This window comes from Heptranchias perlo, chromosome 15 (genome assembly GCF_035084215.1).
Source record: "Heptranchias perlo isolate sHepPer1 chromosome 15, sHepPer1.hap1, whole genome shotgun sequence".
Classification (NCBI taxonomy): Eukaryota; Metazoa; Chordata; class Chondrichthyes; order Hexanchiformes; family Hexanchidae; genus Heptranchias; species Heptranchias perlo.
Window position 1 is genome coordinate 45,611,526 of NC_090339.1, and position 27,885 is coordinate 45,639,410.

The following is a 27,885-nucleotide window of genomic DNA, read 5'->3' on the forward strand; positions in this document are numbered from 1 at the left end:
GCTCAGCTTCCTGGACCTCTCTGAGCAGCAGTGCACACAGAGGCTCAGAGTCACTCGACATGTAGTCGTGGACATCTGCAGCCTCCTTCATGCCGAGCTGCTCCCGGCTAGCCCAAGCACCATCTTCTTACCTGTCGCTGTCAAAGTCACCACTGCCCGCAACAACTTCTCCTCCGCATCCTTCCAGGGTGCCACCAGGGACATCGCCGACGTCTCTCAGTCATCTGCACAAAAGAGCCCTGCAAATACACCTACACCCACTCTGCAGTGACACAATGGGTGGCATCAGGTGTGGGTCTTCATTGTGATCCTCAGGAAAGGGCATTATCGCACAAACCAGACAAGATTCGCAAAGACGTGGCAGTAGTGGTGACAATATGTGATGTGAGTTGATCAGAAATTAAATATAAGTAAAAACCATGACAAACCCTCAAACACCCTTGTGCATCCCCTTCATGCTCACGACATGTTTGCCTTACGCTTCCTACTGCACATATGTGATGCATGCCCTGTGGCTGCAGCACAGGTAGTGTCAGGTTGAGTGCGGCTGACCGTGAAAGAGATGCATGAGAGGGTGAGTATGAGGTAGAGCCATGAGATTGTATGAGGATTGCGTTGAGTGGTAGTGGCGGGATGAGTACTGGCAAGGTGAGTAAGTGCAGGTAAGATGAGGATGAGGTTTGAGTGGGTGTGAGGGGTGATGTGACAGAGTAGTGTTGGCAGTGCAGAAGGAGATGTGGGGTGGGGGCAGTGATGTGGCAGATGGAGTGTAGGGGAATGAGTAAGTGTACTCACTTTGGCTGACCTACTTAGGTCATTGCAGCGCCTCCTGCACTGTATGCAGGTGGGCGGTATGTTGGTGGTGCAGGTGACCCCCCTCTGCCACCTCGAGCCAGGCCTTCTTGGTGGTAGAGGCAGGCCGCTTTCTCCCGCCCGCCGGGGGGAAGATCTCTGTCCTCCCCCTCCTCCTCCTCACCCCATCCAATGATACCTGGAGTGAGGCATCATTAAACCTGGGAGCAGCCTTCCCCCTGGGCTGCTCCATGCTGTAATTTTTCCTATTTCTTGCAGCATCAGTCAGTGGAGGACTGCCCCTTTAAATAGAGCTCCTCCAGCTGACAGACCTTACTGCGCATGCGCAGTCCGCCCGACGTGCAGCTCAGCAGTGGGGAACCCGGAAGACTAGGTAAGTGGATCCAATTAGTCTGCGATCACGCGCGGGGCAGACTGATTTCACCGGGCGCGTTACCAACGCGCCCAGTCGCACCCCCCCCCCACCGCGAACCCGCAGCCCTGGTAATATCGAGCCCCATGTGTCATCCAGGACTGGATGTCAGACCAGCAGCTTAACAACGCAGAAGCAGTGTAGGGGTTCAGAGACTGGTGGTGAGGTAGAGCTGGGTGTCATCAGTGTAGATATGGAACCTGATTTCATGTCTTCGGATGATGTAATCAAGGGCAAGCATGTGGGTGAGGAATAGGAAGGGGTATCCTTGGGGAACTCCAGAGGTAATGGTGCGGGGCAGGAAGAGAAGCCATTGCTGGAAATTCTCTGGCTACACTTGGATAGGTAAGAATGGAACCAAGCAAGGGCAATCCCACTCATTTGCACAACGGAGCAATGACGTTGGAGGAGGTTGGCTTAGTCGACCGTATCAAAGGCTGCAGAGATCAAGAAGGGCAAGGAGGGCCAACTTGCTGCTGGAGGTATGGGCGGAGGGGGCAGGGGAGAGGTGTTTAAGGAAAGGGGAATTTGATAAAGGGACATTAAACATTCACACAATAACATTGTTCACAATTATTTCCAGGCTTATATTCCATCTGTTCACAAAATTTAACTCATTTTGATAAGTTTCCTTTGACAGTGAAAATAAGAACATAAGAATATAAGAAATAGGAGCAGGAGTGGGCCATACGGCCCCTCGAGCCTGCTCCGCCATTCAATCAGATCCTGGCCGATCTCAGACCTCAACTTCACTTTCTTACCCGATCCCCATATTCCTTGATTCCTCCAGAGTCCAAAAATCTATCCATCTCAGCCTTGAATATATTCAATGACTCAGCATCCACAGCCCTCTGGGGTAGAGAATTCCAAAGATTCACAACCCTCTGTGTGAAGAAATTCCTCCTCATCTCAGTCTTGAGAAACCTCCCATAAACACTAGAGAACCAAGGGTCTGGCGAGAATGAGGAACTGAAAGGAATTAGTAAAAAAAGTACTGGAGAAATTAATAGGACTAAAAGTCAATAAATCCTAAGGACCTGATGATCTACACCCCAGGGTTTTGAAAGAGGTGGCTATAGAGATAGTTGATGCATTGGTTGTCATCTTCCAAAATTCTACAGATTCTGGAATAGTTCCTGCAGATTGGAGGGTAGCAAATGTAACCCCACTATTTAAGAAAGGAGGGAGAGAGAAAACAGGGGACTACAGACCTGTTAGCCTGGCATCAGTAATAGGGAAAATGCTAGAATCTATTATAAAGGATGTGATAACAGGACACATAGAAAATAATAATAGGATTTGGCAGAGTCAACATGGATTTATGAAAGGGAAATCATGTTTGACAAACCTATTGGAGTTCTTTGAGGATGTAACTAGTAGAATAGATAAGGGGGAACCAGTGGATGTGGTGTATTTGGATTTTCAGAAGGCTTTCTATAAGGTCCCACACAGGAGGTTGGTGAACAAAGTTAGAGCGCATGGAATTGTAGCTAATATACTGGCATGGATTGAGAATTGGTTAACAGACAGAAAACAGAGAGTAGGAATAAACGGGTCTTTTTCCGGGTGGCAGGCAGTGACTAGTGGGGTACCGCAGGGATCAGTTCTTGGGCCCCAGCTATTCACAATTTATATCAATGATTTGGATAAGGGGACCAAATGTAATATTTCCAAGTTTGCTGATGACACAAAACTAGGTGGGAATGTGAGTTGTGAGAAGGATGCAAAGAGTGAGCCGGCAAGAACATGGCAGATGGAATATAATGTGGAAAAATGTGAAGTTATCCACTTTGCTAGGAAAAAGAGAAATGCAGGGTATTTTTTTAAATGGTGAGAGATTGGGAAATGTTGATGTTCAAAGGGACCTGGGTGTCCTTGTACATGAGTCACTGAAAGCTAACATGCAGGTGCAGCAAGCAATTAGGAAGGCAAATGGTATGTTGGCCGTTATTACAAGAGGATTTGAGTACAGGAGTAAAGATGTCTTACAGCAATTAAACAGGGCCCTGGAGTATTGTGTAAAATTTTGGTCTCCTTACCTAAGAAAGGATATACTTGCCATAGAGGGAGTGCAATGAAGGTTCACCAGTCTGATTCCTGGAATGGCGGGATTGTTGCATGAGGAGAGAATGAGTAGACTAGGCCTGTATTCTCTAAAGTTTAGAAGAATGAGAGGTGATTTCATTGAAACATACAAAATTCTTACAGGGCTCGACAGGGTAGATGCAAGGAGGATGTTTCCCCTGGCTGGGGAATCTAGAACCAGGGGTCACCGTCTCAGATTAAGGGGTCGGCCATTTAGGACTGAGATGAGGAGAAATTTCTTCACTCAGAGGGTGGTGAATCTTTGGAATTCTCTAACCCAGATGGCTGTGGAGGCTCAGTCATTGAGTATATTCAAAATCGATAGATTTCCAGATATTAAAGGCATCAAGGGATATGGGGATGGTGCAGGAAAATGGCGTTGAGGTAGATGATCAACCATGATCTTGTTGAGTGGTGCAGCAGGCTCGAGGCTCCTATTTCTTGTGTTCTTATGTTCTTATCCTGCGAATATGCCCCCTAGTTCTAAACTCTCTAGCCAGGGGAAACAATCTACCCTATCAAGCCCCCTCAGAATCTTATATGTTTCAATGAGAAACCTCTCATTCTTCTAAACTCCAGAGAGTATAGGCCCATTCTACTGAACCTCTCTTCATAGGACAACCCTCTCATCCCAAGAATTAATCTAGTGAACCTTCGTTGCACCACCTCCAAGGCAAGTATATCCTTCCTTAGATAAGGAGACCAAAACCGTACGCAGAATTCCAGGTGAGGTCTCACTAAAGCCCTGTACAACTGTAGTAAGACATCCTTACTCTTGTACTCCAACCCCCTTGCAATAAAGGCCAACATGCCATTTACTTTCCTAATTGCCTGCTGTACCTGTATACTAACTTTTTGTGTTTCTTGTACGAGGACACCTAAGTCTCTCTGAATACCAACATTTAATAATTTCTCACCATTTAAAAAATATTCTGTTTTTCTATTCCTACCAAAGTGAATAACCTCACATTTCCCCACATTATATTCCATCTGCCACCTTCTTGCCCACTCATTTAATCTGATATTATCCCTTTGCAGACTCTTTGTGTCCTCCTCACAGCTTACTTTCCCACCTGGCTTTGTATTGTCAGCAAACTTGGACACATTACACGTGGTCCCCTTCATCTAAGTCATTTAGACTGTGCCTAGCTGAGGCTCAAGCACCGGTCCTTGCGGCACCCCACTAGATACAGCCTACCAACCTGAGAATGACCCATTTATCCCTACTCTCTGGTTTCTGTCCTTTAACCAATCCTCTATCCATGCTAATATATTACCCCAACCCCATGAGCCCTTACCTTGTGCAATAACCTTTTTTGTGGCACCTTATCGAATGCCTTTTGAAAATCCAAATATACCACATCCACTGGTTCCCCTTTGTCTACCCTGCTAGTTACATCCTCAAAAGAACTAATAAATTTGTTAAATATTGGAACTCAAGATCGGTTTGGATGAGGAAAGTCCTTCTGCCAATTTAATCCTGTCCTTCTAGAATACTAATATTACCTCATTCCCAATATAGCATCTAGCAGTTTTTTTAAACAAATCATATCCTAGTTTCTTAGTACTCCGTTACCGTATTCTTCAGACAGCTTAAGTGTCACTCATGAGAACAAGAGGTATATTCAATTACACTATTTGTTCCCATAAAGGGAATGTAGCAAATACTCAATGGAGGGAAAATATTATTTTATATTAGAAGAATAATCACACATCTGTGTCTGACCAAGATTGTTTCTTTTTAAAAAATCAGATTATTTTCAACTAACCAATAAAGTCTTATGGTGTACTGTCATAGTTTTTGAGCTTTTACCCTAGATACTCTTTCGGGTTCAGCATCACTAGTAATTCCTGTAAGTGAACCCCATGTCCCCCACAATCCAGAATGTACCTTCTCCTGTCCAGTATCTAGCTAAACAATAGCATAACCTAGTTATCATAACAGAGAACTCTTATTCCATTCACTGGCTATAGAAATTTAACCCATGCTGCCATATGAATTATTTATTTATGGAAGGAATACTGAATTAGTGCTCTATCATAAGAACATAAGAACATAAGAAATTGGAGCAGGAGTAGGCCAATCGGCCCCTCGAGCCTGCTCCGCCATTCAATAAGATCATGGCTGATCTGATCCCAACCACAAATCTAAAGAACACAAGAAGTCGGAGCAGGACCCGGCCACATAGCCCCTGGGCCCTCTCCGCCACCCACAGGGCATTGACCGATCCGAACTCAGCTTCATGTCCAATTTCCTGCCCGCTCCCCATAACCCCTAATTCCCTTTACTTCTAGGAAACTGTCTATTTCTGTTTTAAATTTATCTAATGATGTAGCTTCCACAGCTTCCTGGGGCAGCAAATTCCACAGACCTACCACCCTCTGAGTGAAGAAGTTTCTCCTCATCTCAGTTTTGAAAGAGCAGCCCCTTATTCTAAGATTATGCCCCCTAGTTCTAGTTTCACCCATCTTTGGGAACATCCTTACTGCATCCACCCGATCAAGACCCTTCACAATCTTATATGTTTCAATGAGATCGCCTCTCATTCTTCTGAACTCCAATGAGTAGAGTCCCAATCTACTCAACCTCTCCTCATATGTCCGCCCCCTCATCCCCGGGATTAACCGAGTGAACCTTCTTTGTACTGCCTCGAGAGCAAGTATGTCTTTTCTTAAGTATGGAGACCAAAACTGTATGCAGTATTCCAGGTGCGGTCTCACCAATACCTTATATAACTGCAGCAATACCTCCTTGTTTTTATATTCTATCCCCCTAGCAATAAAAGCCAACATTCCGTTGGCTTTCTTGATCACCTGCTGCACCTGCATACCAACTTTTTGATTTTCTTGCACTAGGACCCCCAGATCCCTTTGTACTGCAGTACTTTCCAGTCTCTCGCCATTAAGAAAATAACTTGCTCTCTGATTTTTCCTGCCAAAGTGCATAACCTCACATTTTCCAATATTATATTGCATCTGCCAAATCTCCGCCCACTCACCCAGCCTGTCTATATCCCCTTGCAGGTTTTTTATGTCCTCCTCACTCTCTACTTTCCCTCCCATCTTTGTATCATCTGCAAATTTTGATATGTTGCACTCGGTCCCCTCCTCCAAATCGTTAATATAGATTGTAAAGAGTTGGGGACCCAGCACCGACCCCTGTGGAACACCACTGGTTACTGGTTGCCAGTCCGAAAATGAACCATTTATCCCAACTCTCTGCTTCCTGTTCGATAACCAATCCTCCACCCATGCCAGAATATTACCCCCAATCCCGTGATTTTTTATCTTAAGTAATAATCTTTTATGTGGCACCTTGTCGAATGCCTTCTGGAAGTCTAAATACACTATGTCCACTGGTTCCCCTTTATCCACCCTATACGTTATATCCTCGAAGAACTCAAGCAAATTTGTCAGACATGACTTCCCCTTCATAAAGCCATGCTGACTTTGTCCTATTAAATTATGCTTATCTAAATGTTCCGTTACTGTCTCCTTAATAATAGACTCCAAAATTTTACCCACCACAGATGTTAAGCTAACTGGCCTATAATTTCCAGCCTTCTGCCTACTACCCTTTTTAAATAACGGTGTTACATTAGCAGTTTTCCAATCTGCCGGGACCTCTCCTGAGTCCAGGGAATTTTGGAAAACTATCACCAAAGCATCCACAATCCCTACTGCCACTTCCCTCAAGACCCTAGGATGGAAGCCATCAGGTCCAGGGGATTTATCCGCCTTGAGTCCCATTATTTTACTGAGTACCATCTCCTGAGTGATTTTAATCGTATTTAGCTCCTCCCCCCCGAGAGTCCCCTGTTTGTCCAGTGTTGGGATATTCTTAGTGTCCTCTACTGTAAAGACTGAAACAAAATATTTGTTCAGCATTTTTGCCATCTCCATGTTTCCCACCATTAATTTCCCGGTCTCATCCTCTAAGGGACCTACGTTTGCCTTAGCCACCCTTTTTCTTTTTATATAACTATAGAAACTCTTGCTATCTGTTTTTATATTTTTTGCTAATTTCTTTTCATAATCTAACTTCCCTTTCTTAATCAATCCTTTAGTTACTTTTTGCTGTCTTTTGAAGAATTCCCAATCTTTTATCCTCCCACTAAGTTTGGCTACCTTATATGTCCTTGTTTTTAGTCGGATACTATCCTTGATTTCTTTACTTAGCCACGGATGGCTGTCATTTCTTTTACACCCTTTTTTCCTCAGTGGAATATATTTATTTTGAAAGTTGTAAAATAACTCCCTAAATGAACACCACTGCTCATGTACCGTCTTACCCTTTAATCTATTTTCCCAGTCCACTTTAATCAATTCCGCTCTCATACCATCATAGTCTCCTTTATTCAAGCTCAGTACGCTTGTTTGAGAATCAACCTTCTCACCCTCTAATTGGATATGGAATTCAACCATGTTGTGGTCGCTCGTTCCAAGGGGATCCTTAACTAGGACATTATTAATTAATCCTGACTCATTACACAGGACCAGGTCCAAGGTTGCCTGCCCCCTTGTAGGATCAGTTACATACTGCTCAAGAAATCCATCCCTAATGCACTCAATGAACTCGTCCTCAAGGCTGCTCTGCCCAATTTGATTTGTCCAGTTAATATGATAATTAAAATCCCCCATAATTATGGCTGTTCCCTTATTACATGCCCCGACTATCTCCTGATTAATACTTCTTCCAGCAGAGTTGCAACTATTAGGAGGCCTATATACTACGCCCACTAATGTTTTTTTTTCCTTATTATTCCTTATCTCCACCCAAACTGTTTCATTATCTTGATGCTTTGTCCCAATATCATTTCTCTGTATTACAGTGATTCCTTCCTTTATTAACATAGCCACCCCACCTCCCCTTCCTTCCTGCCTGTCCTTCCTGATTGTTAAATACCCTGGCATATTTAATTCCCAGTCGTTGTCACCCTGCAGCCATGTTTCTGTAATGGCCACAAGATCATACCCATACATAGTTATTTGTGCCGTTAACTCGTCCATTTTATTACGAATGCTACGTGCATTCAGATAAAGAACTTTCAAATCTGTTTTGTGACGCTTAGTTCCTGCTTTTTCCTTTTTTAACACTTTACCTATTACTCCACACCTTCTGTCCCTTCCTGTTACGCTTTCCTCTCTCTCCCTGCTCAGGTTCCCAACCCCCTGCCACTTTAGTTTAAACCCTCCACAAAGCACTGGATTCGGACCAGTATCTGGCTTATTCACATAACATACATGGACAGCATACTGTTTCACACAATGAGAACATGTATTCTCCAACCCTCCTTGGATCCTGAAACCAGTAAAAGCGTAACTTTCTATCTATACATAGAATCATAGAAAGGTGACAGCACGGAAGGAGGCCATTCGGTCGATCGAGTCCGTGCTGGCTCTATGCAACAGCAATCCAGCTAGTACCACTCCCCTGTCCTATCCCCATAGCCCTGCAAATTTTCTCCTTTCAAGTACTTATCCAGTTCCCTTTTGAAGGCCATGATTGAATCTGCCTCCACCACCCCCTCAGGCAGTGCATTCCAGATCCTAACCACTCGCTGTGTAAAAAAGCTTTTACTCATGTCACCTTTGGTTCTGTTGCCAATCACCTTAAATCTATGTCCTCTGGTTCTTGACCCGTCTGCCAACAGGAAGTTTCTCTCCAACTACTCTGTCCAGATCCTTCATGATTTTGAATACCTCTATTTTTTTTTCATAGAAAATAGGAACAAGAGTAGGCCATTCGGCCCTTCGGGTCCGCCCCGCCATTCAAAATGATCATGGCTATCGTCTAACTCAGTACCCTGTTCCTGCTTTTTCCCCATATCCCTTGATCCCTTTAGCATTAAGAAATATATCTATCTCCTTCTTGAATATATTTAATGACTTGACCTCCACTGCCTTCTGTGGTACAGAATTCCACAGGTTCACCACCCTCTGAGTGAAGAAATTTCTACTCATCTCAGTTCTAAATGGCATACCCTATATCCTGAGACTGTGACCACAGTTCTGGATTCCCCAGCCATAGGGAACATCCTCCCTGCATCTAGTCTATCTAGTCCTATTAGAATTTTATATGTTTCGATGAGATCACCTCTCATTCTTCTAAACTCGTGAATATAGTCCTAGTCGACCCAATCTCTCCTCATATGTCAGTCCTGTCATCCCAGGAATCAGTCTGGTAAACCTTCGTTGTACTCCCTCCATGGCAAGGATATTCTTCCTCCGATAAGGAGACCAAAACTGCACACAATACTCCAGATCTGGTCTCACCAAGGCCCCGTACAACTGAAGTAAGACATTCCTGCTCCTGTTCTCAAATCCTCTTGCAATGAAGGCCACCATACCAGTCGCCTTCCTATTTGCTTGCTGCACCAGAATGCTCGCTTTCAGTGACTGGTGTACAAGGACACCCAGGTCTCATTCCAACTCCCCTTTTCCCAATCTACCACCATTCAGATAATAATCTGCCTTTCAGTTTTTACAACCAAATTGGATAACCTCACATTTATCCACATTATACTGCATCTGCCATGTTCTTGCCCACTCACCCAACTTGTCTAAATCACATTGGAGCCTCTTTGCATCCTCCTCACAGCTCACATTCCACCCCAGCTTTGTGTCGTCTGCAAACTTGGAAATGTTACATTCCATTCCCTCATCCAAATCATTGATATATATTGTGAATAGCTGGGGCCCAAGCACTGATCCTTGTGGTACCCCACTAGTCACTGCCTGCCACCCAGAAAAAGACCCGTTTATTCCTACTCTCTGTTTCCTGTCTGTCAACCAATTCTCAATCCATGCCAGTATATTCCCCCCAATCCCATGTGCTTTAATTTTGCACACTAACCTCTTGTGTGGGACCTTATCAAAAGCCTTCTGCAAATCCAAATACACCACATCCACTGGTTCTCCCCTATCTATTCTACTAGTTACATCCTCAAAAAACTCCAGTAGATTTGTTGAGCATGATTTCCCTTTCATAAACCCATGCTGACTTTGTCCAATCCCGTTAATGCCCTCCAAGTGTTCTGTTATCACATCTTTTATAATAGACTCTAGCATTTTCCCCACTACTAATGTTAGGCTAACTGGTCTGTAATTCCCTGTTTTTTCTCTCCCTCTTTTTTTAAATAGTGGGGTTACATTTGCCACCCTCCAATCTGTAGGAACTGTTCCAGAGTCTATAGAATTTTGGAGGATGACCACCAATGCAGCCACTATTTCCAGGGCTACTTCCTTTAGTACTCTGGGATATAGATTATCAAGCCTTGGGGATTTGTCAGCCTTTAGCCCCATTAATTTCCCTAGCACAATTTTTTTTACTAATACTGGTTTCCTTCAGTTCCTCCCTCTCACTGGACCCTTGGTTCCCTAGCATTTCTGGGGGGTTATTTGTGTCCTCCTTTGTGAAGACAGAACCAAAGTATGTGTTTAATTGTTCTGCCATTTCTTTGTTCCCCATTATAATCTCCCCCATTTCTGACTGTAAGGGACCTACATTTGTCTTCACTAATCTTTTTCTCTTGACATATTTATAGAAGCTTTTACAGTCAGTTTTTATGTTCCCACTAGTTTACTCTCATACTCTATTTTTCCCCTCTTAATCAATCTCTTTGTCCTCCTTTGCTGAATTCTAAACTGCTCCCAATCCTCAGGCCTGCCGCTTTTTCTGGCAATTTTATATGTCTCCTCTTTGGATCTAATACTATCCCTAATATCTTTTGTAAGCCACGGTTGAACCATCTTTCCTGTTTTATTTTTGCGCCCGACAAGAATGAATAATTGTTGTAATTCCTGCACACGTTCTTTAAATATTAGCCATTGCCTATCCACCGTCATCCCTTTTAGTAAAGTTCCCCAAACTATCATTGCCAACTCGCACCTCATACTTCCGCAACTTCCTTTATTTAGATTCAGGACCCTAGTTTTGGATTCAACTACTTCACTCTCCATCTTAATGAGGAATTCTATCATGTTATGGTCGCTCTTCCCTGAGGGACCCCGCACAACAAGATTGTAAATTAATCCTTTCTCATTGCACAATACCCAGTCTAGGATCGCCTGTTCTCTAGTTGGTTCCTCAATGTATTGGTCCAGAAAACCATCACTTACACACTCCAGGAATTCCTCCCCACAGTATTATTGCTAATTTAGTTTGACCAATCTATATGTAGATTAAAGTCACCCATGATTATAGTTGTACCCTTCTTGTATGCGTCTCTAATTTCCTGTTTAATGCCCTCCCCTACATCTCCACTGCTGTTTGAGGGCCTATAGACAACCCCCACCAACGTTTTCTGCCACTTGGTGAATCTTAGCTCCACCCATACAGATTCCACATCGTGATTTTTCGAGCCAATATCCTTCCTCTCTATTGCATTGATTTCCTCCTTTACTAACAATTCTATCCCACCTCCTTTCCCCTTTTTGCCTGTCCTTCCTAAATATTGAATTCCCCTGGATGTTCAGTTCCCATCCTTGGTCAACCTGCAGCCAAGTCTCCGTAATCGCAACTATATCATAACTGTTAATATCTATCTGCGCTGTTAATTCATCTACCTTATTGCGAATGCTCCGCGCATTAAGACACAATGCCTTTAGACTTGTCTTTTTAAGATTGCTAGTCATCTTAGTTTTATTTTGCACTATGGCCCTATTTGTTTTTCGCCCTTGTTTTCTCTGCCTTCCATTATTGCTTCTTCCCTTTCTGCTTTTGTTTCTATCCTTGTTTCCCCCTCCTCTGTCTCGCTGCTTAGGTTCCCAACCCCTGCCATTCTAGTTTAAATCTTCCCCAACAGCACTAGCAAACACCCCCGCGAAGACATCGGTCCTGGTCCTGCTCGGGTGTAACCTGTCCCGCTTTTACAGGTCCCACCTTCCCCAGAACCGGTCCTGATGACCCAGGAATCTAAATCCCTCCCTCCAACACCATCCCTGCAGCCACACATTCATCTGGTCTATTCTCCTGTTCCTATACTCACTAACACGTGGCACTGGTAGTAACCCTGAGATCACTACCTTTGAGGTCCTGCTTTTTAATTTATCTCCTAACTCCTTAAATTCACCTTGAAGGACCTCATCTCTTTTTTTAACCTATGTCGTTGGTACCGACATAGACCATGACTACTGGCTGTTCACACTCCCCCTCCAGAATGCCCTGCAGCCGCTCCATGACATCCTTGACCCTAGCACCAGGGAGGCAACATACCATCCTGGAGTCATGTTTGTGGCCGCAGAAACGCCTATTTGTTCCCCTTACAATTGAATCCCCTATCACTATAGCCCTACCACTCTTATTCCTCCCCTCCTGTGCAGCAGAGCCACCCGTGGTGCCACAAACTTGGGTCTTGCTGCTTTCCCCTGATAAGCCATCTCCCCCAACAGTATCCAAAGCAGTATATCTGTTTGAGAGGGAGATGGCCCCAGGGGACTCCTGCACTACCTGCCTAGTCCTTCTACTCTTCCTGGCGGTCACCCATTTCTTTTCTTTCTGCGTAATCTTTACCTGCAGTGTGACCACCTCACTGAACGTGCTATCCATGATAATCTCAGCATCGCGGATGCTCCACAGTGAATCCACCCGCAGTTCCAGCTCCGAAATACCGTTAGTCAGTAGCTGCAGGTGGACACACTTCCTGCACACGTAGTCGCCAGGGACACCATTAGTGTCCATGACTTCCCACATAGTGCAGGAGGAGCATATCACAGGTGTGAGCTCTATTGCCATGACTTGCCTTAGATTAAGCTCATTAGTTACTCCCTTTGAGGCGCTTACTCCTTTAAATTACTCTTAATTTAGAGAATGTTAACTACACCACGGACCTTGATTCACTAAAAAAACACTACTTGCTAGAAGACCTGCAGACCTTACCTTTCTTTTTACTTTAGTTGCTGCACTTTAGAATAGTAGAAATACTCACCTGAACCTACTTACCAATCAGCTGCCTCCCCTGCACCCCGTCACTTTTTCACTGGTGACATTACCTCTGGAACTCAGCTGCTGGTCACAGTTTAGCACTCCCGCTCTCGGGCCCTCCTTTATATGCCTCCGATCTCGCTTAGCACAGCTCTCCCGCTCACGGGCCCTCCTTTATCCGCCTCCGATCTCGCTTAGCTCAGCTCTCCAGATCTCGGGCCCTCCTTTATCGGCCTCTGCTTAGCTCACTTATCAAATCTCTTTGCAAACTTCTCTGTTCCAAGGAGAACAACCCCAGCTTCTCCAGTCTATCCACGTAACTGAAGTTGTTCATCCCTAGAATCAGTCAGTAAATCTCTTCTGCTCCCTCTCTAAGGCCTTCACATCTTTCCTAAAGTGCGGTGCCCAGAGCTGGACACAATGCTCCAGTTGTAGCCGAATCAGTGCTTTATATAAAGGTTCATCATGACTTCCATATTTTTGTACTCTATGCCTCTATTTATGAAGCACAGGATCCCGTATACATTTCTAACTGCTTTCTCAACGTGCCCTGCCACCTTCAACGATTTGTACACATATACCCCAGATCTCTCTGTTCCTGTACCGCTTTTAGAGTTGTGCCCTCTAGTTTATATTGCCTCTCCTCATTCTTCCTACCAAAATGTATCACTTCACATTTTTATGCATTAAATTTCATCTGCCACGTGTCCGCCCATGCCACCAGCCTGTCCATATCCTCTTGTAATCTACCACTATCCTCCTCACTGTACCCTGGTTCAATGAGGAGTGTAGAAGAGCATGCTAGGAGCAGCACCAGGCGTACCAGAAAATGAGGTGCCAACCTGGTGAAGTTACAACTCAGGACTACATGCATGCTAAACAGCGGAAGCAACATGCTATAGACAGAGCTAAGCGATTCCACAACCAACGGATCAGATCAAAGCTCTGCAGTCCTGCCAAATCCAGTCGTGAATGGTGGTGGACAATTAAACAACTAACGGAAGGAGGAGGCTCTGCAAACATCCCCATCCTCAATGATGGTGGAGTCCAGCACCTGAGTGCAAAAGACAAGGCTGAAGCGTTTGCAACCATCTTCAGTCGGAAGTGCCGAGTGGACGATCCATCTCGGCCTCCTCCCAATATCCCCACCATCACAGAAGCCAGTCTTCAGCCAATTCGATTCACTCCACGTGGTATCAAGAAGCGGCTGAGTGCACTGGATACAGCAAAGGCTATGGGCCCCGAAAACATCCCGACTGTAGTGCTGAAGGCTTGTGCCCCAGAACTAGCTGCGCCTCTAGCCAAGCTGCCTCAGTACAGCTACAACACTGGCATCTACCCGACAATGTGGAAAATTGCCCAGGTATGTCCTGTCCATAAAAAGCAGGACAAATCCAATCCGGCCAATTACCGCCCCATCAGCCTTCTCTCAATCATCAGCAAAGTGATGGAAGGTGTTGTCGATAGTGCTATCAAGCGGCACTTACTCACCAATAACCTGCTCACCGACGCTCAGTTTGGGTTCCACCAGGAACACTCGGCTCCAGACCTCATTACAGCCTTGGCCTAAACATGGACAAAAGAGCTGAATTCCAGAGGTGAGGTGAGAGTGAATACACTTGACATCAGGACAGCATTTGACTAAGTGTGGCACCAAGGAGCCCTAATAAAATTGAAGTCAATGGGAATCAGGGGAAAAACTCTCCAGTGGCTGGAGTCATACCTAGCACAAAGGAAGATGGTAGTGGTTGTTGGAGGCCAATCATCTCAGCCCCAGGACATTGCTGCAGGAGTTCCTCAGGGCAGTGTCCTAGGCCCAACCAACTTCAGCTGCTTCATCAATGACCTTCCCTCCATCATAAGGTCAGAAATGGGGATGTTTGCTGATGATTGCACAGTGGTCAGTTCCATTCGCAACCCCTCAGATAATGAAGCAGTCCGAGCCCGCATGCAGCAAGACCTGGACAACATCCAGGCTTGGGCTGAGAAGTGGCAAGTAACATTCACACCAGACAAGTGCCAGGCAATGACCGTCTCCAATAAGATAGAGTCTAACCACCTCCCCTTGACATTCAAAGGCATTACCATCACCGAATCCCCCACCATCAACATCCTGAGGGTCACCATTGACCAGAAACTTAACTGGACCAGCCATATAAATACTGTGGCTACAAGAGCAGGTCAGAGGCTGGGTATTCTGTGGCGAGTGACTCACCTCCTGACTCCCCAAAGCCTTTCCACCATCTACAAGGCACAAGTCAGGAGTGTGATGGAATACTCTCCACTTGCCTGGATGAGTGCAGCTCCAACAACACTCAAAAAGCTCAACACCATCCAAGACAAAGCAGCCTGCTTGATTAGCACCATATCCACCACCCTAAACATTCACTCCCTTCACAACCGGCGCACTGTGGCTGCAGTGTGCACCATCCACAGGATGCACTGCAGCAACTCGCCAAGGCTTCTTCGACAGCACCTCCCAAACCCGCGACCTCTACCACCTAGAAGGACAAGGGCAGCAGGCACATGCGAACAACATCACCTGCACGTTCCCCTCCAAGTCACACACCATCCCGACTTGGAAATATATCGCCGTTCCTTCATTGTCGCTGGGTCAAAATCCTGGAACTCCCTTCCTAACAGCACTGTGGGAGAACCTTCACCACATGGACTGCAGCGGTTCAAGACGGCGGCTCACCACCACCTTCTCAAGGGCAATTAGGGATGGGCAATAAATGCTGGCCTTGCCAGCGACGCCCACATTCCATGAACGAATAAAAAAACTACCCTTCCAAGTTTTGAAATTGTGCCCTGTACACCCAAGTCCATGTCATTAATATATATCAAGAAAAGCAGTGGTCCTCGTACCAACCCTGGGAAACACCACTGTACACCTCCCTCCAGTCCGAAAAACAACCATTCACCACTACTCTCTGTTTCCTGTCACTTAGCCAATTCGGTATCCATGTTGCTGCTGTCCCCTTTATTCCATTGGCCACAATCTTGATGATAAGCCTACCGTGTGGCACTTTATCAAACGCCTTTTGAAAGTCCATATACACCACATCAACTGCATAGCCCTCATCTACCCTTTCTGTTACCTCATCAAAATACTCTATCAGGTTAGTTAAGCATGATTTGCCTTTAACATATCCGTGCTGGCTTTCGCTAATCAATCCACACTCGTCCAAGTGACTTAATTCTGTCCCGGATTATCGGTTCTAAAAGTTTCCCCACCACTGAGGTTAAACTGAATGGCCTGTACTTGCTGGGTTTATCCTTACACCCTTTTTTGAACAAGAGTGTAACATTTGCAATTCTCCAGTCCTCTGGCATCACCCCCGTATCTATGGATGTTTGAAAGATTATGGCCAGTACTTCCGCAATTTCCACCCTTACTTCCCTGAACATGGATTCTAAGACAGACAACGACCTTCCCTAGCTTAACCCTTTAAAGTTAAGCTGGTTTATATAGGCCGTCATTTCCTGATGGTTGTGAAACCACAAACCACTTTGTGACTGACAGAGAGAGAATGCCTCCCGTCTTAGAACACTGCCCACTGGGCTCCAGACTGGAGCCTGAAATTAGCACTTTCGGTAGGCAATACACCTCTCATGATTTAATTAAACCCAGAACAGCTACTCAGCAATTGAGAATGAAAGGCATTTGACAATGAATGTGACCATTCCAGCCAACTGATCCCAGGAGTTTGCAACCATTCATAACTTCAGTAACTTGCACGAACAAGCAAACATGAATGCCAACATGCCTACTTACCACTTCAAATCTCCATTTTGTGGGCCTAAACAAACTTTCAGGCTGCTTGCTGTTATAAAATGTGTGCACAGCCTTGGGAGTTAACTCTTTACACACTGAATATAGCAGTACAGAAACATTAGAAAATAAATTTCTAACACAGACAACCCAGGCAAAAATCCCATTTTGCCACAGTACATAAAAGGAAGTATATATTTTCCAGGTGGAACTGTGTTTGCAGTACACTACACCTAGAGTAATATGTCCAACTCTGATCAGCCAGACAAATAAAATGTGACTGAATCTGTTAAAATCAACAACATAAAATGAAAAAAATCTTGGTAACATTTTCAGTCAAAGTCCTTGTTTAAATGTTGGGAAGAGGGATGATGCATTAGAATGGGCTTTCTAAAATTGCAACCCAGCAGAAAGCACTGAATACACAAATCTGGGGCACCAATTCCAAGCCACAGCCACAATGTAGCATTCTACAAACATGTTTCTAGTAAGAAGAACAAAAATCAGACCGAGTTTTTTTTAAAAACTGCATGTAATAAATATAGAGTTGGAAGGTTACTGGGCGGGTAAAACCTTTTTTGAACTTTATACAGTTTCCTTTTTTTTAAAATCCATTTTCGGGATGTGGGCGTCGCTGGGAAGGCTGGCATTTATTGTCCATCCCTAATTGCCCTGAGAAGGTGGTGGAGGGCTGCCCACTTGAACCGCTGTAGCGGTTTGGTACAACTTGCTAGGCCACTTCAGACAGTAGTTAAGAATCAACCACATCGATGTGGGACTGGAGTCACTATAGGGTAGCAGGTTTCCTTCCCTAAAGGATCAGTTGGGTTTTTGCAACAATCTGACAGCTTCATAGTTACTTTTTTACTGAAACTAGCCAAATGTCAGTATTCTCAAACACTGCATCATTAAAAGTCTAAATTATCCAAACCCCATTTGAAATGATCAGGGTTCGTTTTCCTCCTTTGTTGTGATTGACTGTGTTGCTTGTAATAAAACTGTCTCATGGCAGTGGATTCAAACAGGCTATTAAACCAGAAAAAAGCAAGATTGCATTTCCTCTTCAAACACTTTGTTACTGCTGCAATGTGGAAACACTTCTGCAATATCCCAAAGTTGCTGTGGTAGTGAATTCGTCCAGATTACACTGCAGGGTAGATTCAATGCACTAAAGGCAAACAAACAATTGCAAAGTTGCAATTTAAACTAATATTTATGGTCGCATACCTTCCCTGACACCATGGGAAAGGGTCATGTTGGACAATTTAAAATCTGTATTGCTGGCTTGTACGGACAGAGAAAATGGTGGCCAGCATCACACAGCACTGCAGGAAGCAGACATTTACCTCCAATACTGCTTTGTCCTTGGAACACCCATCTCATTCATATCACAGCGCTGCTTACAGAGGCAGGGCCATGATAAGAGAGCCATAAAAAATGCCACAACAGTAGAGATGTCGCAAGATAATTACAGCAAGAACTGAAGTCTTTTGTACAATTTAGTTCATGTGTCTGAATTTATACAGTAACATGAAGGGCATTTTGTGTTACTATGCAGTACAAAGACAGCTTTACATGTGATTGCAGTAACATTTCGAAAGAAAAGTGTATAATAATTGTATGTTATAAAATAACCCTGGCCCTGTGTTGCTGTTAGGTTTTTTGTGTCCTAAGGCTCACTTGTTATGATTGCAAATTGCCCTCTTGGCAACAACCAAATGAATAATCTTTTTTCCTTCAAAATTCGCCATTGTTATTGAAGCATCAAAACCATCTATTTTACAAATAAAACCCAATGAAAATGAAGACTCCATCTTATCTTTCTATTTTTAATAAACAGTACTTTCTGATATTCTTTTCCAAAATTTTAGGAAGCAAATCTATGGCTTAAAAAGAGAAACTTCTTCATGAGCAAGAGAGGTCCAAAGAGATTTAGGACTCCATGTACACAGATCACGAAAACGTAGTGATCAGGTACAAAAAATAATCAAAAAGGATAATGGAATGTTAGCCTTTATATCTAGAGGGCTGGAATATAAAGGGGAGAAAGTTTTACTACTGCTACACAAAGCCCTGGTTAGATCACATCTGGAGTACTGTGTGCAGTTCTGGGCATTGAAACTTAGAAAGGATATATTTGCCTTGGAAGGAGTGCAGAAGTGGCACTCACCAGAATATTACCAGGCCTCCAAAGGTTAAATTATGAGGAGAGATTACATAAACTAGGCTTGTATTCCCTGGAAAATAGAGCTTAAAGGGTGATTTGATTGAGGTTTTTAAGATTTTGAAAGAATTGATAGGGTAGATAGAGAAATGTTTTCCACTGGTGGGGGAGTCTTGGACAAGGAGACATAACCTTAAAATAAGACCCAGGCCATTCAGGAGAGAAGTTAGGAAACACTTCTTCACACAAAGGGTGATAGCAGTGTGGAACTCTCTCCCACAAAAAGCAGATGTTAGCTCAATTAATAATTTTAAATCTGAGATCTATAGATTTTTGCAAGCCAAGGGTATTAAGGAATATGGAGCCAAGGTGGGTAAATGGAGTTAGGATACAGATTAGCCATGATCTCAATGAATGGCGGAACAGGCTCAAAAGACTGAATGGCTTACTCCTGTTCCTATGTTCCTATGAAAGAGGTATTTAGTAAACGTTTTCATCACTGAGTCATTTTCATGTGATGTCATGATGGAAAAAGTAATGATGAAACCTATTGCTCTCCTGGTTCTTGTACCTCCCCAACATTTTTTCACAAAGACATTGCCCCTTTAACCAGATCTAATGTCATCAAACTCAGACGCACAAGATCACACAAAATGGTTTCAAGCCAGAGACAGTGACTAAGTGAAAGTCAACCTTTGTAACATATAATGTTCACATTTTGCTCTTAAATTTACTCTTTAAAAGGAAATCACTGTACATCCTAAGTAATTTAATTTAGTACTTTGTCCAACTGTCCATTGTTGAGATTAAATAGGTTTATGTCAGTGAATAGGAATAACCATTTAATTATTTTATATTAAAAAATCATCTCAGCAATATCAGTAACTAATGTGTTCATTACAAAGGAGATAAAAGAATTTCATGCATTAACTGATTCTTTGTTAATATTGCACAGCTCAATTGAACCCATTTGTCAATAAAACAATAATAAGATATTATTCTTATCATTACTCTGCCCCCTTCTCTTCTGCAAAACATTAAACCTAACTAGAATATTAAAGTTTTTACTCTATGCCTCCTGATCATCTGCAAAATGGTTCAGAGACAGAAGTAAATCTGAAGCATCAATTTTTGCACTATGGTTTTTAAATGTTTACATATGATTTTGAATTTCTTTTAAAAAGAACAATTTAAAGTGTTGGATATAATCGGTAACATAGTGACATCATTAAATCATTAATTATTTGATTGCACTTTCCTGTCCTAAGCATGATGGGGCACCTTAAATAAAATTACCATGACAGCATTGTCCTGAAAGCTGGTAGACCAGTTTGAAGTAGAAGGAGCAGGTAACACAAGGCTATTTGCCATTTCATTGGCAGCTGTGTTAAAAGTCTAAAAAAAATGCTTTACTCCTTTTTTCAAAAGAACTAAAGAAATGTCCTTTTTTTTTATGAACCAAGAAATTAAAGGCTCAAAGTGCTTTCCCAAAAGGAGGAAAGAAAGTTGAGAAAGCGTTGTCCTTGGGCTCCCTCATGTACCTCCTATAGCTGGTTTTGAAAGAGCATTTGTGGAAAAGGTCTAGCAGTTGGTTGTTTGCTTACCATCCTGCTTTGGGAAGACTCAAGAGAGGGGACAGTGAGAAAGCACATAGAAAGTGGGGGTTGCTCTTTCCCTGTGGATAAATTGTTCCATAGTGTGGTACTGACTAGGAAGGTCAAAGGATTGATCTCCGAGCTCAGCCATTACAATGAGGGTGGTACTATGTTTGGCTTCAGTTTCTCCAGCTAGGAAAAGGAAAAATCTAAATCAGGATTGCTATTCCAGATTACAAACCAATTCCTTTGCTGGAAAGTATTCATGTGAGTACAAGATCTGGCTCGACAGTGATGCCAGAATTAGTAGGATAGCCCACTGACACTCAAAGTCAAGGCTTGCAAATGGAAATTGCTCGCTTCAGCAAAGCACTTAAAGGGCTGCTAGCAGTCATGGAACATACCCCAGCAAGAGTCAGCACCTTCAGAGGAGAAGGAGTAAGGCAAAAGAGGGACTCACCTTGACACGCAAAATGAAATGAAAATAATACGTATTAGTTAGAGTTCTGCTTGTCAGGTTGTTATTTTATATAAAGTAAAACAAAATCGCTCTTAAATTCAATTTTATGAAAGCTGGTTCTATATAGAATATAGATAATCATGATAATTCATACTTTCAGTCCTGCTTCAGCAGCAGTATATTGAGCCTATCCCGCCCATTGTGAACACTAATCTATTACTTGTTCATCTAAATGGGTCAGTCTGACACCTCGTTACTCACTTTCCACTAGTCAAGCTGCTGTACTGCAGACATCCAAATTCTCTCCACTTCAGTAGATATCAAATTGACTTCTTAACGGCAGCTTTCCGGATTTAGCCCCTCATCATTTTTATATTCCCTTTTTCAATGTAAGTTAATTGTGAAAAATAAGTGATGGATGTAAAAGCAGACTCTATTCTCAATATTTGTTGTTACACACCTAATGTCTGTATTGTGTAACATATATTGCATTTTGGAAACAAAAAGAGAAAAAACATATCCAACTGTAAGGTGTGCTGGGGTAGTAGCGTGCTATGTTGCATAATGATAGCATGTAGGCCCACCTGCACGCGTTCCAAATCTCAGCCAGGATGGCTGTAGAAGGCACTAAGCAGAAGCTGAGCAAGTCTCCACAGAGAAGAAAGGAGAGAAATCAAAATGTTATCTTAGTAATCCTCTTAATGATCTTGTCCAAGGAGGCCAGGGGGAACTATTTGGCTATCTTCTCCACTGGACTCCACTGAAATGCTCAACAGGGGACAGAGATGCCTGAAGGTTTGGGGAAAAGTACTAAATAAAGGCTTCAAAATATATTCTAAGCAGGTTATCACCTCAGTTAAAATAGCAAACTGTACAATTTCAACTAAATGTGTTAAGTATTTTATGCTTATATTGCATAGTGTAATTTCGAACCCAAATTGTTTAAGCTTTCCTGACAGTCTGGTAAAGGTCTTGCTCAGTGTAGTACTAAGCCATATAGACCAAATTGTCCCAGGTTCAATTTCTAGTCTATGTTGAATTAGACTGATAAGTGCTGGGGCAAAAGTTGGATCACTACAATTGATGCTAACACCCCAAGAGAGGGAAAGAAAATCAACTAGGCTTCCCACACCTGACCCAGTGACTCCTGGATCTGCACTGTGAGATGTCAGGTGAGGAGAGGATAGGTTTGACTGTGATAATCTCCACAGTCAAATAATTTGCCAACGTTCACTGCCTAGTATGTAGAACTGAACCCAGCCATTCAATGCCTTCAGCATGGAGTGAAGAAAGTTTAAGATATTTTCTTTGCTTCCAAATTCACTAAATAAAATAGAAATCTTGATAGGTACAAGCACAAAAATGGATGACTTTTTTATAGTCAGTATATGGCTGCCAGGTAAATTTGTAACTCTGCACCTATTCAATCATCCAGTCACCTGTAGTGTATTCCTCCCATCATGAATTAAGAATCTATACTGAATGCAAACAGAAATGTGTAAAGTACCTCTGTCCAAAGCTTGGAATCCACAATCCACCTTATTGTCCTTTCATCTCTGTCACAAGTTTAGTCAATGCATCCAGCACATAAAGAAATGACAGAAATGTTTTTCCCCCTTAATTGAATTATATTTCTTGTAAGTTATTACTATGTACTTAATATTCTAAGATATGCACATAAATTATGCAAATCTTGACTACAGTTGAGATGTAGAGCGTGAACTATTGACTTGCATGCTTTAAAAATGACAGAGTGTATTATAATGGCCACAGACTGCTATTATATTTGTATCTGTGACCCAGGGCCAACAGTTCAGTTTATTATAGCCTGAAAACACTAAGTGTTGGCTCATTATTTTTTTCAAAGAGATACAGCAAAAACTATTTTTATGCAGCAAATCACAATTACTGTTTCAGTCCCGGTAAATTAAATTTATATTATGCATGTACATATACAATATGGATACACAAGTACAAAGCATTGTTAAATGTTCAAAACCTCCCTAATTTCTTTATACATATATTCCAAATCTCATGCATAAGAAAATGTCTGCAATTGATTTTGAAGATTTTCATTTTTGTGTTGAAAATGTTTATGAAGCATTGTATAGAAACCTAAGCTTTAAAAATAAATCTGTGCCATGAATAATTGTTTCAGCGCATTTAGGCCAAGGTGATTGTAACAGAGTCACTTCACTAGGTGTCGCAGCACTTCATTCAGGTTGCCAGGATCAACTCAGGGGTAAAAAATGTGACATTAGCGCAATGACACTGTATTGCTTGAATTAGGTATCTTACGTATTTTATGTTAATAGCAATAAATCTAACATTCTTTTATGGCACATATAACACTGCTACTTACATCCCATTAGATTGGAGTTCTGAAGTGAGCTTTCATCTCATTCTAACTTCCTTGCAATGATAGCTTCTAAGATCATTTCTACCTTTTTTGGACAACATGGTAACCATTATTTTTTAAAGGTGTTAGATTATACACAGCACTACATTTTTCAGGTTATCAATTGCAAATTATTTCTTGGTAAATTAGCAATAATATCACAATCATTATTCCTTTTGAGCAAATGTCATTGGCCATTAAGGGCGTGAAAGACTCGTCCCCATTTAGCATAGGAACTGGCACAAAAACTGACCAGAAGTAGAATTGACTCCTTCCAGCCCTATATACATAATCAAAACAATTTAGACTTGTTTTCCCCAAATCACTCACCCTTTTCCTCAAAGCAAATGACTTATGCTCAAAATACAGTTCGATGAGTCCCAGAAACCTCATTCCAATTGCTTGTTCATTTGTGAATCTAGACAATAAGTTTTGGTGGGATATTCGACTGTGGGAGGACTTTAGCTGAACCCACTACTGCACTCACCAGTTGTATACATGAGCATCTTCCCAGCTTTTCTGTGTGGCTCAGTACCACATGCGGTGATGGATTTACTCACTAAGCCATCAGGGGAGCTCATGAAAACTGTTTATATTGTAAATGGCAACAGATATCAATAATCATTTTGAAGTGGTTTACGCCATTTCTCTGGGGTTTCCACAGGCCTTCTGCCAAAGTTATGGCAGATGATTGGGAGAATCCCCGTGGAAATTTCACCCCTATGTCTTTTGCTGTTCAGCTTTATTGTGACATCTAAGACACCCCTTTTAATTAGATTTTATTTGCTCTCCTGTAATCACTCCCACATTCTTCACATAATGTACACAGAAACTTAATTTTAATGTATAATATTTTGAACATAATCCACTTATTATAGAATTGCATAATACTAAACCATTGCAGATTCATTGTACACCATAGTTTATCCCCATCTTCTACTACCACTCTGACTAACCTTAATTTCACATGAGAAAAAACCTTTTCTCACCAAACCTGGAAATACAGATGAGACTTCTGAATACACAGTAAATATACCAGCATATTTCATTTTTGTTACATTGCCTTTCAGTATTACCTGGTTTCTCTGATTAGTTTCTGTTTCATCCCTAATACACAGCCCACTGAAAATCACACCAGAAAATCCAATAGAATTCTAAGAAGCTCAGTTGCATTGGCAATGAAGTAACACTGCATAATATTGCAGCTCTGATGCTTCATATTTTTTCCTCTGTAAATTCAGCTCTTTATTCACCTCTAACCAAAGACCCTCCTTATGTTCTTGGTGACCATTTTCATCTCGATCTATTGCAATGCTTTGTGATTACCTTCATTCACCCAACAGTGTAAAACCTACTATTGGTTTTGCTTTTTGAAATAACATGGGTCAAAAATTTATTTTCACGTTACTGATCCCAATTTAGTATGTATCAAAATTACTGGTATTGATTTCAAAGTTAGAGGCTTAGATAATTTAATAGAAAACACAGAAAGCATGCCTATAGGAGGCAGCATTACAGTGGAGGGGTAGCGGGGGTGGGGAGAGGCAGGAACATTAACAACAAACTGGAAAAAACAATCCATTCATGATCTTTCTTAGTGATATTCTTTCTCATTAGTACTATTAACTACAACACTCTCATATTCTCTCTCCCCACCTTTCCTTTGCCTCATCTTCCACTCACAGCTTTCCCTTTAAATATTTCCTATTTTCATCAGTGATTGTGTGTGTAGATATGATCCAATTCCTTCACTGCCACATAAGTACTATGATGTAGCTGTGGCATTTCCTTTTTAGGTATCATCAGTTTGAGTTACCCTGTCGTAAAACGGATAAAATGACTATACATTAAAAACAAGGCAAGTAGACCAATGTTGAATTAATAGTTAATATCTATTCTCTATAAAATGCTGTCATTCTGACTATCCATTTAAACACCATCATGTTAACAAGAACCAGTCTATTAGCATACATGGAGGCACTCAACCAATAATTTTAGTAACGAGTTTTCAATTTAGAATGCTTGCTAAACAAAAAACTTTTGTCAGAGATAACTGAAGATATAGAAATAGACTTGTTCTAAACACTAGTAATTTATAAACCACACCAAGACAACTCTGTCAGCTTCCTTGCAGTGCTCAAGGACACTGATAACAGCAAGCAAAGTTACACAAAAATTAACAGTAGAAAAATAGTCTGATCTAATATCAATGTAATAATTATTCCCTCACCTAGTCATCACATTGTCTTTGATTTCTTTTGTGCCAAACATATTTACAAATGAAAAACATTTACAAACTCCTGTGTGCTAATTGACCCCAAATTACTGGAAACAAAATGTAAGACGGGATATTCAGAACTGTGGGAAACTTAGAGCCCAAGAACAAGCTCACCTCACAATATGTTACAGGCCTTCATGTTGTCAAGCTCAGACATAATTATTACTTTGCACAAGCAATACATTGCACAAGCCACCAACTGAACTTTATTGGGTTTACAACACAGGAGATATTCGCTCGAAGACATATAGCTACTAAGCTAGTAGATAACTCAACAAGGCTTTAATTTTTGTGCTTACATACAAGTGCAAGAACAATTTTACAACAAATTCCTTCAAGTGCTTCTGTTGTTTAACAACAGGAAAAGTACAGGATAGAAAATGCATCTTGCCACCGGTAGCATAAAGGTCCACATTCACATTGGTGTTTCTTTTGCTTTCAACGAAAGAAATTATGACAAGGTAAGCCATCTCCATGACAAAACCTCTCAAAGAGTTCCTATCCAAAAGACAATAAAACAAACACCTACAACTTTAGAAATCATTTACATCACTATAAACAGTCAACAGGATATGTTACATAACATTAATGGCCAAGATGTTGTTTTTGCCAGATCATAACAGGATCTCATTATACTTCAGCCTATTATCAGCAATCTACCCTGTGTCCTAAAACAGGGGTGTCTAACCTGTGGCCCAAGTGACTCCCAAGCCCTAGCAATCCACTCCTCAAAGGCCAAGGTAACTCAATCCTATATGCACTCATATTTCTCATTTGCTAGTTCATTGCTTGAATTTTGTGGGCTGGAACTTCGGAAAAGGCTGTTGACTGATTGGTGGATAAATTCTGTATCAGAACACCAAGATCGGTTACATAGAATTACAACACAAATAGTACAGACAATTTCAAATATCTTCAAATTAATGAGAACATGGATTTAACCTTTATGAGTAACCCATAAAGTTACATTGTATGCATTTACCTGGTCTTTGAAGGTAAAAGTTTTAACACCCCTGTCCTAAAACATTTGGTCTATAATCAATTAGTATTTGCCTACCATGAGTCTTACCCACCTCTGAAATTGTATTATTCAAGGCTTATACCTTTGTACACAGTTTCTCCACTTTCTTCTGCAGCCTGAAGCTTTCCTCTTCTTACTGTATTAAAATAGTCAACAGCTCAATTAATCTAATGCTTTTAGAAAGGAAGGTTTAAAATTTTCTACTAATTTTCAATGGAATAAACAAAATAAAAAAGTGAATCAACTCGTCAGCCATGTTCTTACTGCACATCAATTATATTGTACAAGGTGGAGCCTCTAATGGGACTCGTTCCAGTACTTCTTCACCAGCCTCATTAATTTTTGTTATCAAGATAAGGTAAAGGAACATTTTTGGCACCCAGTCTTACTATCAAACATTCCCATATCCGGTATAGGAGAGGCAGATACAGGGCTATGTGGAGCAAGCAGGGCATTGGGATTAATTCTGGATTGCTCTAACAAAGAGGTGGCAGATACATACCAGGCTGAATGACCTCCTTCTGTGCTGTGAACTTTTATGGTTTTATAGGTCAGGCCAGACTCTCAATAAAATTAAAATAATGAAAAGATTAAGGCTATTGCCCTCAGCCATTACAATATCCACTAATGTGCTAAAATGAAGAACAGTTAATTGATTATGATTTGAATCTTTATTCAAAAAAAATCAACCAACAGAAATTTAAATAATCAATAAACTAACTTGCCATTGAAACACACTTCATTTAGTCAATCTGATCCTGTTGCTAAGATTAGTGACAGATCTTGATAAGACATTGATTAGGTATTTAAAAGCCTCATAAAATCCCTTCCCTTTGTCTGTTCCTTCGGCACCCGAAAAACCTTCTTTCTCTCCTGCTCAATGTCCTCTGTTTTCTTCTCCATCCTATAAAGTGCTCTGAGACGTCTCTCTGTACATGAGAAGTGCTATTGAAATCTAT

At 41.9% G+C, this 27,885-nt stretch overlaps 1 protein-coding gene across 1 annotated transcript in view; it reads right to left on the reverse strand.

Moving 5' to 3' along the window:
- LOC137332745 (actin-binding protein WASF3-like) overlaps nucleotides 1–27,060 on the reverse strand; it is a 96,711-nt gene extending 69,651 nt beyond the window's left edge. The window contains exon 1 of the mRNA XM_067996682.1: nucleotides 26,979–27,060. The gene's annotated coding sequence lies outside the window, so the exon portion shown is untranslated. The remainder of the gene's footprint in view (nucleotides 1–26,978) is intronic.
- Nucleotides 27,061–27,885: the final 825 nt, after the last annotated feature.